The sequence below is a fragment of the Odontesthes bonariensis genome, chromosome 8, assembly GCF_027942865.1.
Source record: "Odontesthes bonariensis isolate fOdoBon6 chromosome 8, fOdoBon6.hap1, whole genome shotgun sequence".
Taxonomy (NCBI): domain Eukaryota; kingdom Metazoa; phylum Chordata; class Actinopteri; order Atheriniformes; family Atherinopsidae; genus Odontesthes; species Odontesthes bonariensis.
Genome location: NC_134513.1, coordinates 8240287 through 8254973, shown reverse-complemented (window position 1 = coordinate 8254973; position 14687 = coordinate 8240287). Strand labels below are relative to the sequence as shown.

Below are 14687 nucleotides of genomic sequence, written 5' to 3'. Positions count from 1 at the left end.
ATTCATGAGAGTGTGCTAACTTTGATTGTATCCCATTAACCTGTAACTGCAACCTAGCCCCTGCTTCATTATTTTGGGGTTCTTTTCTTTTCAAATCTGAGTTTCAAAAGAATTATTTGGTGACGCTGTCAGGATATTTGGTCATTTTTGTTCAGTTTGATGTGCTGACAATTCTTAATGAAGCAAAAGTCAGAAATAGCTGAAATATCTTGACTTGTGGAATACTGAATATTCCATTGTGATAGGTCACAGCCAGAACTCCTCAAATGGAAGTCGAAATAGCCATGTCACTATAAACTAACGGTGCGTTCGAACAGATACCGTATAGTTAATACTCAAATGTAAGAATCTGTAATGATTGCACTGAAGTAGGCCCCATTTTACTATTCCTGCTGTGACAACGAGCATTCAAACACCTTCTGCACATTATGGTTAATCAAGATAACATCGCTCCAGTCTTTTCGTGACACTTCTGTATTCTGCTTTAATGGAGCTTAGCCTACAGTGGTTTTTTATTTTTTTTATTTACTTTAAAAAAAAAAAAGATAAAGAAAAAAAGGAAAACTGGGTTTGACCAATGCCATCTGCAGTACCCATTGCCATTATGTTGTTTTCTTGAGGTTTACACCATTGTTGTCATAGACATTGCATCGAAATGATTCAGCAGCAATCCTGAATGTAGTCCATATCTGCTGGATATGTATTTAATCTCTGCTTGCTACAGCCACACACCAGGTGTCGGATGCATAAAACTGCGTGTTTGCACAAAAGCAGAAATGGGCGTACACATTACTATCGCCAGAGTTTAAATCCTATTTATACGCACGAATGGATGCAAACACACCCTTGATTAGTCATTTGCATATCAAAACATAGTTTGCACCTCAACAAAATACATAACTATGAAAGCATCTGTAAAGAAGAAGCAGAATTTTACCTAATTTGAAACGGTGACTCATCAGTGAAGGTTGGAAAATGAAATCTGTATTATTTGTTGGTCTCAGTTCGGTAATCATGAACAAAACAAAAACTTCTAGATTAAAAAAGTGACGTGCAATCAGCTCTGTAAGTTTAGAGCAAAGAACCTTGCAAAGTTTAAAAAAGCAAAACAAAAAAAAAATGGTTGTACTGTAAGTAATGGGTCAAAAATAACTCTTTTTATAGTCACAATAAAAGGGTCTTTCATAACCATTACGCACAACATATGGCTGCAAGTATTTATAGCTCCTGCAATTAAACAGGATGAAATATTAACAAATATGATGAGAAACATGGTCAATAATCCGTCCTCGCTAAGCTCTGAATGCTAAGACAGGCTTAGATTACACTAAAAATGTCTCTTCATGTGGTCTGAGGAATGCATGAGATGTGCACAAGCTCACTACACAAGACTTTCTTTGTGAATACAAGGTTGCATAGAGGAAAAGGTATACAAATGTGTTCTGTGTACGCAGTCTTTGGTGTTGCCTAATGATAAAGCCGGGTGGAGAAAATGGTTAGAGGTGTGCGAGAAAGCTTAAGCACAGAAAAAGGGTGAGGAAAAAAAAAAGGAGCGCTATGCAACGAAAAAAAACAAACTGGAGCCACCCCTCTGGCTTGTTTTGCTACCATCTCGTTCTTCAGTAGTCACTCAACAAGAGACTCGGTAATTGTTGTGTTCACCGTTTCATGTGCTAATTACAGGTTCTTTTTTATGATTGACTAGAGGTTTGAATCATACTGTGTTAATAAAAAAGTATGATATTGATATTTTTTTCAAATGAAATATAAACTTCGTGCGGTCTATCTGTACACTTTGATAGTTAGACTGCCTGCTCTGTGTCGGTGTGTGTATCGGACATAGGCTAACATTAGCTTCTGTCTGTATAATAAGCTTGTCTTGATTTCACGGTATTGTGGTTTCACTTCTAAAATGGGTCATTTATACATGTTTAATTTAATAACTGAATTTTTCGGACATTAGTAAACATGTCTTTTAAGATAATAAAATGAAGGATTCAAGCACTTTTTCTCTTGGGCAAGTCATAAAAGACACCTCATACTGCAGGAAAGTATGCCGGAAATTTTGAGACAGGGTTATAAAGCGGCCCATGCCTTGTGTGTCTGTATCTTCAATCACAGCGCAGCCACTTCCCCACTCTCAGTGTTTTCGAATGACACAGTGAGTTGCAGTTGTGGAGACGTCTTGCACAAATGGTGGATAATGTTCATTGAAGAGGGTCACCGGGGTCTCACCTCTGGAGAACAGCTGCAGCTTTAACTTGACTGAGCTGCATTTGTTGACCAGCTTTCTTTGCAAATCTTTTACATGTAAACATGGCCAAAATCACTGAGACGCAGTTTAGCTATCACCACGTAAAAACTTGAGTGCAGTTATACCGAAAAGAAGGGACTCCTTTCAAAAGTGCACCTTGTGAATTCTACATCACATAAAATCTACATCACTTTAACGCCAAAGGCTGCGAGACTTCATTGTGCGTTCAAGTACATCTTGTAAACTTAATTAACTCTAAAATGGCCGTTTTGAGAACAGTAACATAATTTTCATTTTTGTTCCTTGGCTGAGCAGAAATTCTGAAGTACAAAATAACAGTTTTGTTGGTTATCTGTACCGAGTTGCAGGTACGGACTCTGTACTGGTTGGTTAAAATGTAATGGATCCCCAATGCCAATAGTAGAAATATTTGTTGAAATTGAAAAGATATGTGGACTCGGTTTCATCTTAAACAAAGAATTAATTTTACTCAAGTATACAGTCCACAGCAACCTGGTTAGCGTGCCATTTTAATTGGCAGCAATACCACATGGAGTTCTTTGACATTATCACAGTTGTTTCTCACACTCGTGAAGAGGATAGATTACAAAATGCACATTCAGAGGCAAGCGCAGTTTCATGCACTCATAGTAAGGCTGCCTCTTTTCTCTTCTTGAAACTGAGAAAATTCTGGGGTTTTTCTGTTGTCGAAAAAATTATTACCCTTAGCCATGAGCTGTCTTGGCTCTCTGTAAAGGTTATTTATCTTAATACTTTGTCTGCAAAGGCTGTGCTTTCTTTAAATACTACAGAAAATAGCTGGTGCTCACTGTGAGGAACAAATCTCTTCAGAGGTTTACTGTATTGTCTACAGCGGGACTAATTCAATTCTTCCGTCCTTTGCTGCCAGCTGCATGTCCCAGTCAAACCATGCTCTCATCAAACAAACTTGATTAAAACAGTCTAATCTATGTGGCTGCTCGATGATGTAGTTTGTGTGTGCACGTTTGTATGTTGGTGTGTGTTTGTGCCCTGATGTCCTGACGTACAAAGGGACCTTTGTTTATCCATTTAAGCACTGACAGCAGACCAGAAACAAGCTTGTAGGGCACTCAGGGCCACAGACATTGCAGCACGATGGAAGAAATTCATTAAAAGCACAGGAAGATATACCCCTTCCTTCAGCAAGAACTGGCAAAAATACATCGTATCTAGGGTGGAGTTAGAAGTTTTGGTTTTCCTCATGTGGGGGGGGGGGGGGGTTTCCAGCCTGTCATCTGTGTTTTTGTTAAAGGTAAACCAGAAAACTGAGGAAGTTTAGAAAAAGCACTGTGGAGGAGGTATTATCTCTTAAAAGTGTCTGAAAATTGCATTCAGAATGTCGGTCAACTTAAAAAGTATAGCCTTGCTTTTTATCATGCACATGTTATCATGTTGACACAATTATTATTGGTGCATTAAAATTCTCATTTAAAAATTGGCTGCATTTTGAGTGTTTAGGTTCATCAGAGCTTTGTGGCAGGTGTTGGAGCTAATTCCCAAAATTTCCCGAAAGAGAGATAATTGCCTCTGTGCAGAAGTCTAACTTTGGGCTCATACATCCCATCTCTCCCTGACTCAGTGAAGCACACTAATAAGTGTTTCCTAGCAACCACTAAAACAGGGCTGGTAAAGTCAGTGTTGGCAAAAAAGACTCCTGCTCAGCAAGATCTTTTTCTTTTCTTCTTAACTTGCTGTTCATGTGCCATCTGTATGCGGTGACGGTGCCCGTTCTCACATTAACATCAGAGAGATTGTCCTCTTCTGCCAAGATTTATTTACACTAAACTCCTAATTAGCCACCATCTTGAAGCCCTAATGGCATGTCTGCAATAACATGGATAATGAGGAGCGATACATAAAGCTGATAGTTTATGTATTATCTGTAGGTAGTTCAACATTTTTATATTAAAAAATAGAAATTCTGTATTGATTTATTATTTATTTTTTTTAGAAATGTTTTTTCTTTATTTAATTGCATGATTCTAAATTTAATAGCTCAACTGAATATTGCATAAAAGTCCTTCACATGATTGTTAACACTCACACTATAGGCTGTAGCATCCCATTACCAAACATTCAAAACTTTACAAAACCTTCCCTTCTGATAGCTGAATAATTTCCACAGAGATCTGTGGAAGCCAATGAGCCAATTACAACTCAAATTAGCATCAGTGGCAAATAATCCACATTTGCTTTGCACCTGTAGAGGCCAAATAATGCAATTTGATTGCATCATTATCCAGAGTGCATACCGGGAGCGCTGTCATTCAGTTTGATTATGTTAAATGAGAGGACTCAGTCCTGATGATCCATAAGTAGGGAGGAGGGGAGGCTCAGAGAGAATCTGATCACTTTCTACATTGGTTCATCCTCTGTAAACCTAAATATATTTAGTATATTATGTGGTAGCTCAGAAGGTAAAGTTATGTATTATCTAAACAAAGATTGTCTCTCACAACTCAATTTAGGAATCTAGGTTTAATCCAAAGAGCGTTGCTTGTCAAAACTGGATGGAATTTGAGACTCTCTCTTTCAAACTAAACCGTGTTAAAACTGGGTCAGTCCAAACAGATGTGAGCAATAAGCATGGCATGGTCATGGCTGTCTCCTCCAATAAAACATATCGAGCTTCAAGTTACGTGAAGCCTGCTTACATTTAAACTCCCAGGAGGGAGTAAGGTGTCCCAGCTAATTTGAATAATGCTGTGTATAAATGAAATGACCCCCTTTTTTTGTAAGATGTCAATTAAAAACCCTTTGATGGAAGTTGAGCAAACTATGTAAATGCATTATCATTCAAGGACAAAGCACAGTATAGCCCGGGCTTTGCAAATGCTGTGTCATCATCATGCAGGGAGGCCATCTGAACGTTGTTATGCTGTCTGATTTGAGTGCCAGCTTCAAGGGAATTCTGGTTAACCCAGACAGTTATGGAGGTTCTTTGTGGCTCTCAGTCTGACCTAAATGTTTAATTTATGCAAGAGCAGACAGTTAGATTGATTTGCTCAAGCATTAAGAAGTTTAGTTCATTTAGTTAAAGGTGGGGTATGAGATGTTTTCTGGAGCATTTTTTATCATATTGTCTGAAAACCTCCTCACGACCCCATTGCACCCACTAAAATAGAATGTTTGGAAAAAAAAAATTATATTTTAGTCCATTGTAGAGGGTGTAGCAAGAGGAAATGTCTGACCAATAGAAGTAATGATGAGAGTTACTTCTATTGGATTCTGACATGCCAATCAACCGTCAGCCCCCCTCCCCCCTCCCCCCTGCGCGTTCACAGACTCGTGACTCGTTCATGTGTTTTGAAGGCGTGGTTTCGAGGGGTGGGCTGAAGGGAGAGGCAAGGTTGTGTATTTTCAAAAATATAGCTTGCAGGAACCGTTTTTCCAAGATCTCATACCCCACCTTTAATATTGAGTGTTTACATTTGTTCCATTCAGTTAGGTTGCAGTAACAATCATGATTCAGGTTGTGACTCCAAGGAAACTGCTGGTGCCGTTGCAGGGAAACATCTTCACAATGGGTCCTTAAGTGCTGCTAAGTAAATTTGGACACTTCTGACCAATCAAACAGGGTCAGGTGTAAGGTCTACTTCGAGCTTTAGATCAAGTTTTATTGACTGTGTTCCACCTACACCCAGAGCTGAGTACTAGCAAAGCCTTTAGTGGTTAGAGCAGGAAACGTATGTTTAACTCATCTCAAGAATCAATGTTACAGATCTTGTTTCGAACAATGAGACCAAAGCTATGGATGCGCCTCGATGAATACGCCTGTTTCAAGTATTCTTGTCACACATCCATTTTTCATTTGCATTCTTTCGCTTCTGATTGTTACCCTTGTATATTCAGCTAAGTAAATAGGAAAAAATGCAGTAAATTGTTACAGTCATTCAGTTTAATTTGATGACAAAGAGACATCTCAGGCAGCATAATTAGCAGGCACAGCACACCACTGCTATTTCTCTTTTTTTACATTCTCTCCAGCATCTATAGCAACATGATTATCCAATGTAGTGATTTCGACAGAGAAATGGTGACTGACAGATCCAGCCAGACTGGAGCACCAGATCGTACAATAACTGACAGCAGAGACTCATCCTTTCTCCTTTGCACAAATAAACAAGGCACGCAACGCATTTAATTATTCTTCGAGGCACAGTTGAATTGACTTGAAAGAGTTGATTTATTTTTTTTCTGGGAAATTCTTTTATTGGCTTAACATAAGAATTCAAAAGATAGCTTTGATACTGACACATGGTCCCCAGATTCTACATAAAGAGAGAATAGTTGTAAACTACAAATGCCAATTTGGATTAGAAACAAAAATGGTGTGTAAACAGCTGAGAAATGGGTATCCTCGGCAGTGTCATACTACAGTCCCATTACATCCCATAAAAGTGCAAGTGCCCACAAGCAGAGGTTTGACAGGCTGGAGAACGTGCATCTTTTTTTTTTTTTTTGCTGTACTTCTTCCAAATTCTTTGAGCCAAATTTAAGTGGGACTCTAAGCTGGCTGTTGCCAAGCTCCTTGTTTGGGTAGGAGAAAGCAGGAAAACTATGAAAGGGGCTCCATCCAGTCCAAGGGAGCGATCAAAGCTCTTGCTTCTCAGGATATAATATCTCCATACAGGATATTGGCTTTGTGTCCCTGCTGCTAGACAAAAAAAAAAAGTCACTATTGTTACCTAAACACTCATCCCCAGCTTCCTATTAAATAGATGTTGCGATTTGAACGCAGGTTCCAGACTGAAATGAATATTATTTGTTTGCGTTTTTCAGGACACTGACCTCCCTGTTGCATATGAGTTTTACAATTGTCTTTAGGGTTTCACTGTTTAATGTGTTGTCTATGACCCCACATTTGACTCTTGAATACTTAAATATACAGAGGAGTTTATGGTTGTGGCACTGTGTATTATGGCCAAACATTTCTACTTTGGTCTTGTCTGTGCAAAATAAGTTTTTCCAGAAGTCTTGTGGTTTGTTCAGATTGAACTTTGCAAACCTAAGCTGTGCTGCCATGTTCTGTTTAAAAGAGTTTTTCTCCTGCAGCAATTCCAAGCAAGCCATACTTGTGAGTTCAGTCTTTTTCAAACTGTATCCTCATAAACGTTCACATTTAACACATTGAATACCGGCGTTTTTTACAGAATTATGTCGTAGAATCCCAGCGTTCTAAACCATTTTTTTGGACGTTTTTTGTACAGTGACAGCATATTATGTGATAGGGCCACTGAAACATGTTATGGCTCGTTTGAAAGCTGAGACTTTAAACTCTTTGTGGGTCAAAACTGCGTGTCTCTTGGTGCCGCCATTAGCGAGCTATCCTTAGCTAAACCAAGGCGGGTATCCACCAAAATCAACAACAAACTGAGATATCGGGGCTTTTGTGAAACGTGCGCTCTTTCAGCCTGTCGCACTTTAGATACTTATCCGGGTCAGAGGATTTGCGTCGTGTCGCATGTTGCAAAGCTAACCTGTTCATAAGACCGCCTCCTTAGACTTGTCGCGTGTCTTCTTCTCCTTCTTGTTGTTTGTTTATGTTACTTTACCGTCACCCTCTGGAAACCGACACGTGCGATTGGACAAAATGCGGAAATGCACAACAATCAATGCAGCGTTATCAAAATTGTTCTTGAGTTGACGCAAAGCCATTGGCGTAATGATCAAAATGTCCAGATGATGACACCAGTTTTTGACTGCCATCTATGTCAGTTCTGTTCATCACATAATTACAAAAATCACACAGAATGTGCATTAGAATGTATAGATTCAGAATCCATAAAAAAAACGTAAAAGTATTTTTACCGTGTGGGAGCCAACGCATGGGCAACGCATGACTTGGGAGTCAATGTGTTAATAACCTAACTGAGCCCTGTACAGTCTGAGGTGTAGCCTTGTTTCTCTGAGCATTGCAGGGTCTGACCTTGGGTTGAACATTCTTGGACATTTTTTTCTGTGAATATTGACAGCTATCTTGACTTTGACTCTTATTATTGACTCCAAATAGTTTGTAAATATAACCCTTCCCAGCTCGACAAGCAGCAACAGTTACACAATGTATTTCCTCCCTGGTGTTTTGTTAACACACACCTGAATGCTGCGAATCGGCAAACTTCAAAAGCTTACCAACGTAATTCCTGTAGAATCACTAAGGGTGTACTTAGTTTTTCCACACACATTTTGGCTTTTTTTTTTTTTTTTTTTTTTAAATAATGAAACAGTGAAATATGTCATGTGTTGCTGCTCATCTGAGATTGATTTAAAGATCTGATAAGGATCAGGTAATTTATTTCCTGAAGTGTACAACCTTGGACTGAAACAGAATTGAAGTAGGCTGTACTTTATTTTTCACACAACTGTCAACACAGAGGAGTGTTGCATCAGAGATTATCCTGTAGGGACACTTGTGCAGCTTTATGAGGAAAACATCTTGGGTGGATGACCAAAACGGTTTGTGGGAGAATGAGGGAAGGTTACCTCTGGAGACTGTGAAACCAGTCATCGTTTGTCCTAAATTTGGATCCACCAGACTTCTCCACAGAGCCTCAGAAGTTGCGTGCAGAGATTGGAGGGACTGCTGCAGGGATGACGGCCTCAGCAGGACTCCGTCAATCACCTCTTTTTTTTAATCAGTCCTCTCTTGAGTTGGAGGTCTATAACAGCTTGTACTTTGGCTAACTGGTTTCAACCAGGCATTTTTCATTAGTTGACTTGAAAACACGGAGTAAAATACTTTGACATTGCATCTACTATGCTGCTTGTTCTGTCCTCTGTATGGCTTCAGACTCCCTGAGGGTATTTACCGTAATAAGGTTTTTTTTTATGTTTGTTTTCTCCTTTTGACTTTTCCCACTTACTGATTTATTTATTTTGTTCTTGAGTTTTGTGCTTCCCTCATGCATAATTTAGCTTCATGTTTAAATGGTGTCGTTTCTATTCGATTGTGTCAGAATGTGTTGTATGACCGGAAGTCTGAACTTTGTGTTTCAGTTTGAAAATGAACTGAATGATCTTTGTAGCCCTGTGTCTGACTCTGAGAAGCTAGATGCGCATTAATCAATGAATAAACAAGGTGCTTATTTTCAGCCATGGTGTGGCTTTGGGCCAGTTCTTTCCTTGAATGATGAGGGTAAAAACCAGACTTGAATCCCAATGGATGCCCGTAGACAAACCTGCAGATGGCAGCTGATAGACAGACAGCATTTTCAATCTGACTTCTTGTTTTTACATAAAGATTTGACTTTTATTTTATTTTCTAAAGGGACATGAATCACAAAGCGAATGTTTGGGAGGCAGCCAGGCTTAGTGAAGCTTTCAAAACATTTAGCTACATCCGGCTGTACATCGTTTTACCTTGTGTGGCTGAATCTTGTAGTCTTGCGATCAGAGGTTTGACTTCAGTCCAAAAATCCAAGGGAATCTTAATCATCTCTGATATGTTGTTAATAAGATTTGCTTGTGTGTGCTTGAGTTGCAACAAATTTTTAGAGATTGTTGTTCCTGTGGTTACCTCAAAGCGGTTGTATCCACAACTCTGGGCAGTCTGGTTTTATCTTTCATGTGATAGATCATTTCCCACCTTAAAGAAATTATGCTGATCTGTAAATCCAGTTGTTCAAAGTTTACCCAGTAATCTTGATTTAACAGTTGCCAAAGGGTTGCTACAAAGAGCTTGTGAATCTACTGTATAACAGACATGAGCAAATGAAAATTGATAAAAAATGATGTGAAACACCAAATAAGAAGAGGTGGTAAAATATCAAAGGAAAAAAAAAGGAGTTGGCTTGAACAGTGATAATGTTTCTGTGATAAGGTGGAGGAAGAGCAATGAGTGAAAAAAAGAGAACATCTGGACACATTTTTTTTAATATTCTTTTGTTTTACTTAGTAGAAAGGACAAAGTAGATGAGACACATACAGTGTGTAAAATTGGCCTCACGCAAATGTGATACTTAAGTACAATAACTAATATGAGAAACCACATTTGCCATTTTTTTTACCCTGAACAAAGGTATGCAACGTTAACACCCACACAGACGGACTAATCATTAACTTGGTGCTCCAACTCAAAGAGAGAGGGAGGAGAATTGCCGTATCTGTGACAGCTTTGAGACGTAAGGACCTAAATGCTCATTCCATCCAACTCCAGATTTCACCAGCCGTTGAGGACTTTGTGAACTTTAGAGGTCACTGACTTGTACTTAGCACACAGCACATACTATATAAGGCGATGGGTCACTCCGACGCAGACTTTTTTGATAGCACAAAATGAAAATGGAACTTTCTAAAATGATTATCTGAACATAAGAGAAGCTGTAATAATTTCAAGGATTAAAGACGAGTTGCAGCTCTAGATGCATCAGATCGTGAACACATGCATCATAATTGAATAGTGTGGCCAGCGAAGAATCGCAGCTCTAAAAGCTCTTCATATGTCACTTCAGTCTGGCTTGGTTGTTGTGCTATTGTTGATGGCTTTGGTCCACAGATGAGCACTAAAACTGCCATGATAATAATGTTTGAGCTCACCTCCAGCAGGCTCCCGGGATGAATGTTTACTGTGGATATTAGAGTGAAGGCAGGACAGTGTAAAATGGTTCTTTTTTTTTTTTTTTTTTATTGTGAGTGCACAGAATGAAAGACTGGCTGAGATGGGATGGTGCAATAGCTGTGAAAGCTTTGAAATAGGGCAAAAACACTCAGCTGAGAGTTTTATGTGGAGGATGGGGAGATATCCTCCTCAAATTCTCGATTAATGAAAGATGAATGATCCCCTTGAGCAAAATTTGTTTCAGCTTCAACTGTGGACCTGCGGTTTGCATACTCCGATGTTTTGATATCACGTCTTCTCAATATTTAGACAACCTCTCCTGTCTGTTATGAACCTTTGTGTCTCGCTTTTATATTTTTTCCTTTTCCTGTGATGCTTTTCTGTTGGTTATTCACAGTTTCTCCCCTTTGAGCACGATGTGTTCAAAGGTAAAAAACAAAATTGAACTTGATGTAGTTGTGAAAAACTTCTTTGTTTGTTTTTTCAGTACATTCTCTTCGAGGCATTCAAGGGATTTAAATACACTGACATGTTACTTTCAGGCAACACTTCGGAGCAGGACCCTCAGTCACCATCATTCAGGGTAAAAGATCTGTCCTTAACCCTGCCGCTGCAAAACGATGGACATGTCTTTAAGCCCTCTCCTCAAGGCTTATTTGGTGTCAATGACTGCCAGTGAGCCTGACAGGTATCCCCGGGCATTTGAAGTCTATTTTAGGCACATGTTTCCCAATGGGTAGACGGAAAGGTGTTTGTTTATCAAGCACACATAACTGTTACACATTCATGAAACACCTTTTCACTAAAAGCACAGAGTTGGCTTTCAAAACCCTCCTGCTGTCTTCTGGTAAATATCAGCTGCTAATTAGTGGCTGTTTATATCTTTCACGGCATCATCTTTTGGAAGGCAGTTGACCCGCTCTGGTACTGATTTTCTGCCTTTACTGATCAATGGACAGCTCTGCTGATGTCCTCTCTCTCCTATTCCATCTGTGTGTTTCTATGCAGAGAAGTAAAACAACTCTGTAAAACAAATGGAAAGTATTGGAAATTATTGCTCCCATATATTTTTCCTGGTAAGGTCTATTCGGGGGTATTGGAGAGGAGGATCCATTGGAGAGGATGATCCATCGGTTAGTCGAATCTCGGATTCAGGAGGAATAGTGTGGTTTTTTTGTCCTGGCCATGGAACAGTGGACCAGCTCTACACCCTCAGCAGGGTCGTGGAGGGTGCATGGGAGTTTGCCCAACCAGTCTACATGTATTTTGTGGACTTGGAGAAGGTGTTCGACCGTGTCCCTTGGGGAGTCCTGTGGGGGGTGCTGTAGGAGTATGGAGTGCCGGACCCCTTGATAGGGACTGTACGGTCTCTGTATGACCCGTGTCAGGGTTTGGTTCGCATTGCCGGCACTAAGTCGGATGTGTTTCCGGTCAGGGCTGCCCTTTGTTACCGATTCTGTTCATAATTTTTATGGACGGAATTTCTAGGTGTAGCCAGGGCGTTGAGGGGGTCCGTTTTGGCGACCTCAGAATTGGGTCTCTGCTTTTTGCGGATGACGTAGTTCTGTTCGATTCTGGGTCGTGATCTTCAGCTCTCACTGGAGCAGTTCACAGCCGAGTGTGAAGCGACTGGGATGAGAATCAGCACCTCCAAATCCAAGACCATGGTCCTCAGCTGGAAAAGGATGGAATGCCCGATCCGGGTTGGGAATGAGATCCTTCCCTAATTGGAGGAGTTAAAGTATCTCAGGGTCTTGTTCACGAGTGAGGGACGAATGGATTGGGAGATTGACAAGCGGATTGGTGCGGCGTCAGCAGTGATGCGGGCTCTGCACCGGCCCGTCGTGGTGAAGAAGGAGCCGAGCCTGAAGGCGAAGCTCTCAATCTACATTCCTACCCTCACCTATGGTCACGAGCTGTGGGTAGTGACCAAAAGAACGAGATCGTGAATACAAGCGACCGAAATGGGCTTCCTCCGAAGGGTGTCTGGGCTCTCCCTTAGAGATAGGGTGAGAAGCTCGGTCATCCGGAAGGGGCTCGGAGTAGAACCGCTGCTCCTCCGCTTCGAGAGGAGTCAGATGAGGTGGCTCGGGCATCTGGTTAGGATGCCTCCTGGACGCCTCCCTGGTGAGGTGTTCCCGGCATGTCCCACTGGGACGAGACCCCGGGGAAGACCCAGTACACATTGGAGAGACTGTTGTTTTTGGAAAATGCTTCTCAGAAAAGTACATCTTAAATAAGACGCTTTAAAAGTTCTCTTCTTGTACCTGAAATTTGCTGTTCACTTTTAAAAGCAACATGTATGTTTGACACCAGCTGACGTAATTGGTGGTTGTCAAACCATTTGCATCTTAGAAGATAGAATTAGTGTCAAGTAGCAAACTGTGGCAGAAAAATCAGGCTAAAGTGACAAAAACTCCTCTTGGAGGCTGATTCTAAGAATGATTCAGTTTTAGAACCTGATGTTTGAATATCCACTTCCACAGCAAAAGTATAATTTTTACAGCCTCATGAATGAAAGCTGTACTTACTGACACAAATGATTCAAAATTTTAATGAGTCTGACCGTGACTAATCTTGTCCAAAGTTTAGCGCTCAACGGTTCAATTTGTCTTCCGAAGGGGGAGGCAACTTTTTACTTCTCAAATCTGGGATTTAGACATTTAGAGAGGAAGTTTTATGGGTTGTGGTTATTTTACCACCTGTATTAAATTAACAATATGCTTAACACAATGTCCAAATGTCTCCCTCCTGTAAAATAATCTACTAAACCACCCTTCAGTCCTTTATTTTTTGTTAATTAGTTGTTAGTAGTGCTTATACACCATAAAATGTGTGGCTTCAGGCACACGTTGTCTTTATTCAAAACTATAGCTCATTTTGTGTGCTTGTGCATGTTAGTTAGAAACCAGCTGTGGCCCATTCATTCAACCAGCTGTGACTCATTTGACACATTTCCTTTTAAGCAGTAGGAAAACACTTTTGTGTTGTATTTTCTTTTACTCCTCATTTTCCAATACAACTTAATTATTTTTATGTTAACGCTACTTTTTTTGCATCGGTGGATGATGACTCTGGTGTTTCTTTTTTAGGGAACCGCCATCTGGAAACGGAAGACTGGAAGGAAACCTGTCAAACTGAAGATACTGTGAGTGTGAGGCCAATAGGCTCTTCGTCAAATCTGTCATACGGCCTGTGGACCATGTGTAATGGGCAGTATAATGTAATTCATTTGCCACAAAATTACAATTTGGGATTGCATACCCAAATTGTAATTTTCCACCAAATGTGCAATTTGTAAAAGAAAAAAAAATGGCCTAATTATATTCACAGAAAATAACATTTTACCCATTGTTGTTCTGAAAGAAAAAAAAATCAATCAGATCAGCACATCCAACAAGGAGCTGTGATGCTTGATGGCCTCTGGTCTCATTTGACATGCAGACATTGTCCTGTTGCTTACTTTAATGAGATCTGGAGGCGTGCAATCTAATATTCAACACTGAGGCTCCAACATGGCCCCTGAGCCTGTAGCCCAGAAAGCTCAGTGTTAATTCAGTGGAATGAAGTCAGCTGTGATCAGAAGGATTGGAGTGGCCATTCAGTCAGGAGGATGAGAGGCACCAACACTCCTCTGTTTTGTTTGTGCTTTTGTTTGACAGGAAAGGCTGGATTTTTATACAAGTATTGAAGTAAATGGTATTCTCGCAGAGCTGCGTTGGGTTTCAACAGCCACAGGTGTGGCATTAAAGATACAGTCTGCCTATGAATACTCATGCACTCATTTAAATCATGCATAAGGCACTATGATACAGAAGCTTAGTCTATGTTAAA

At 40.2% G+C, this 14687-nt stretch overlaps 1 protein-coding gene across 4 annotated transcripts in view; it reads left to right on the top strand.

The window, feature by feature from the left end:
• syt1a (synaptotagmin Ia) overlaps window positions 1–14687 on the top strand; it is a 173203-nt gene that overhangs the window by 34179 nt on the left and 124337 nt on the right. For all 4 annotated transcript variants that reach the window (XM_075471534.1, XM_075471533.1, XM_075471530.1 and 1 more), the window contains exon 2: window positions 13946–14001. The gene's annotated coding sequence lies outside the window, so the exon portion shown is untranslated. The remainder of the gene's footprint in view (window positions 1–13945; window positions 14002–14687) is intronic.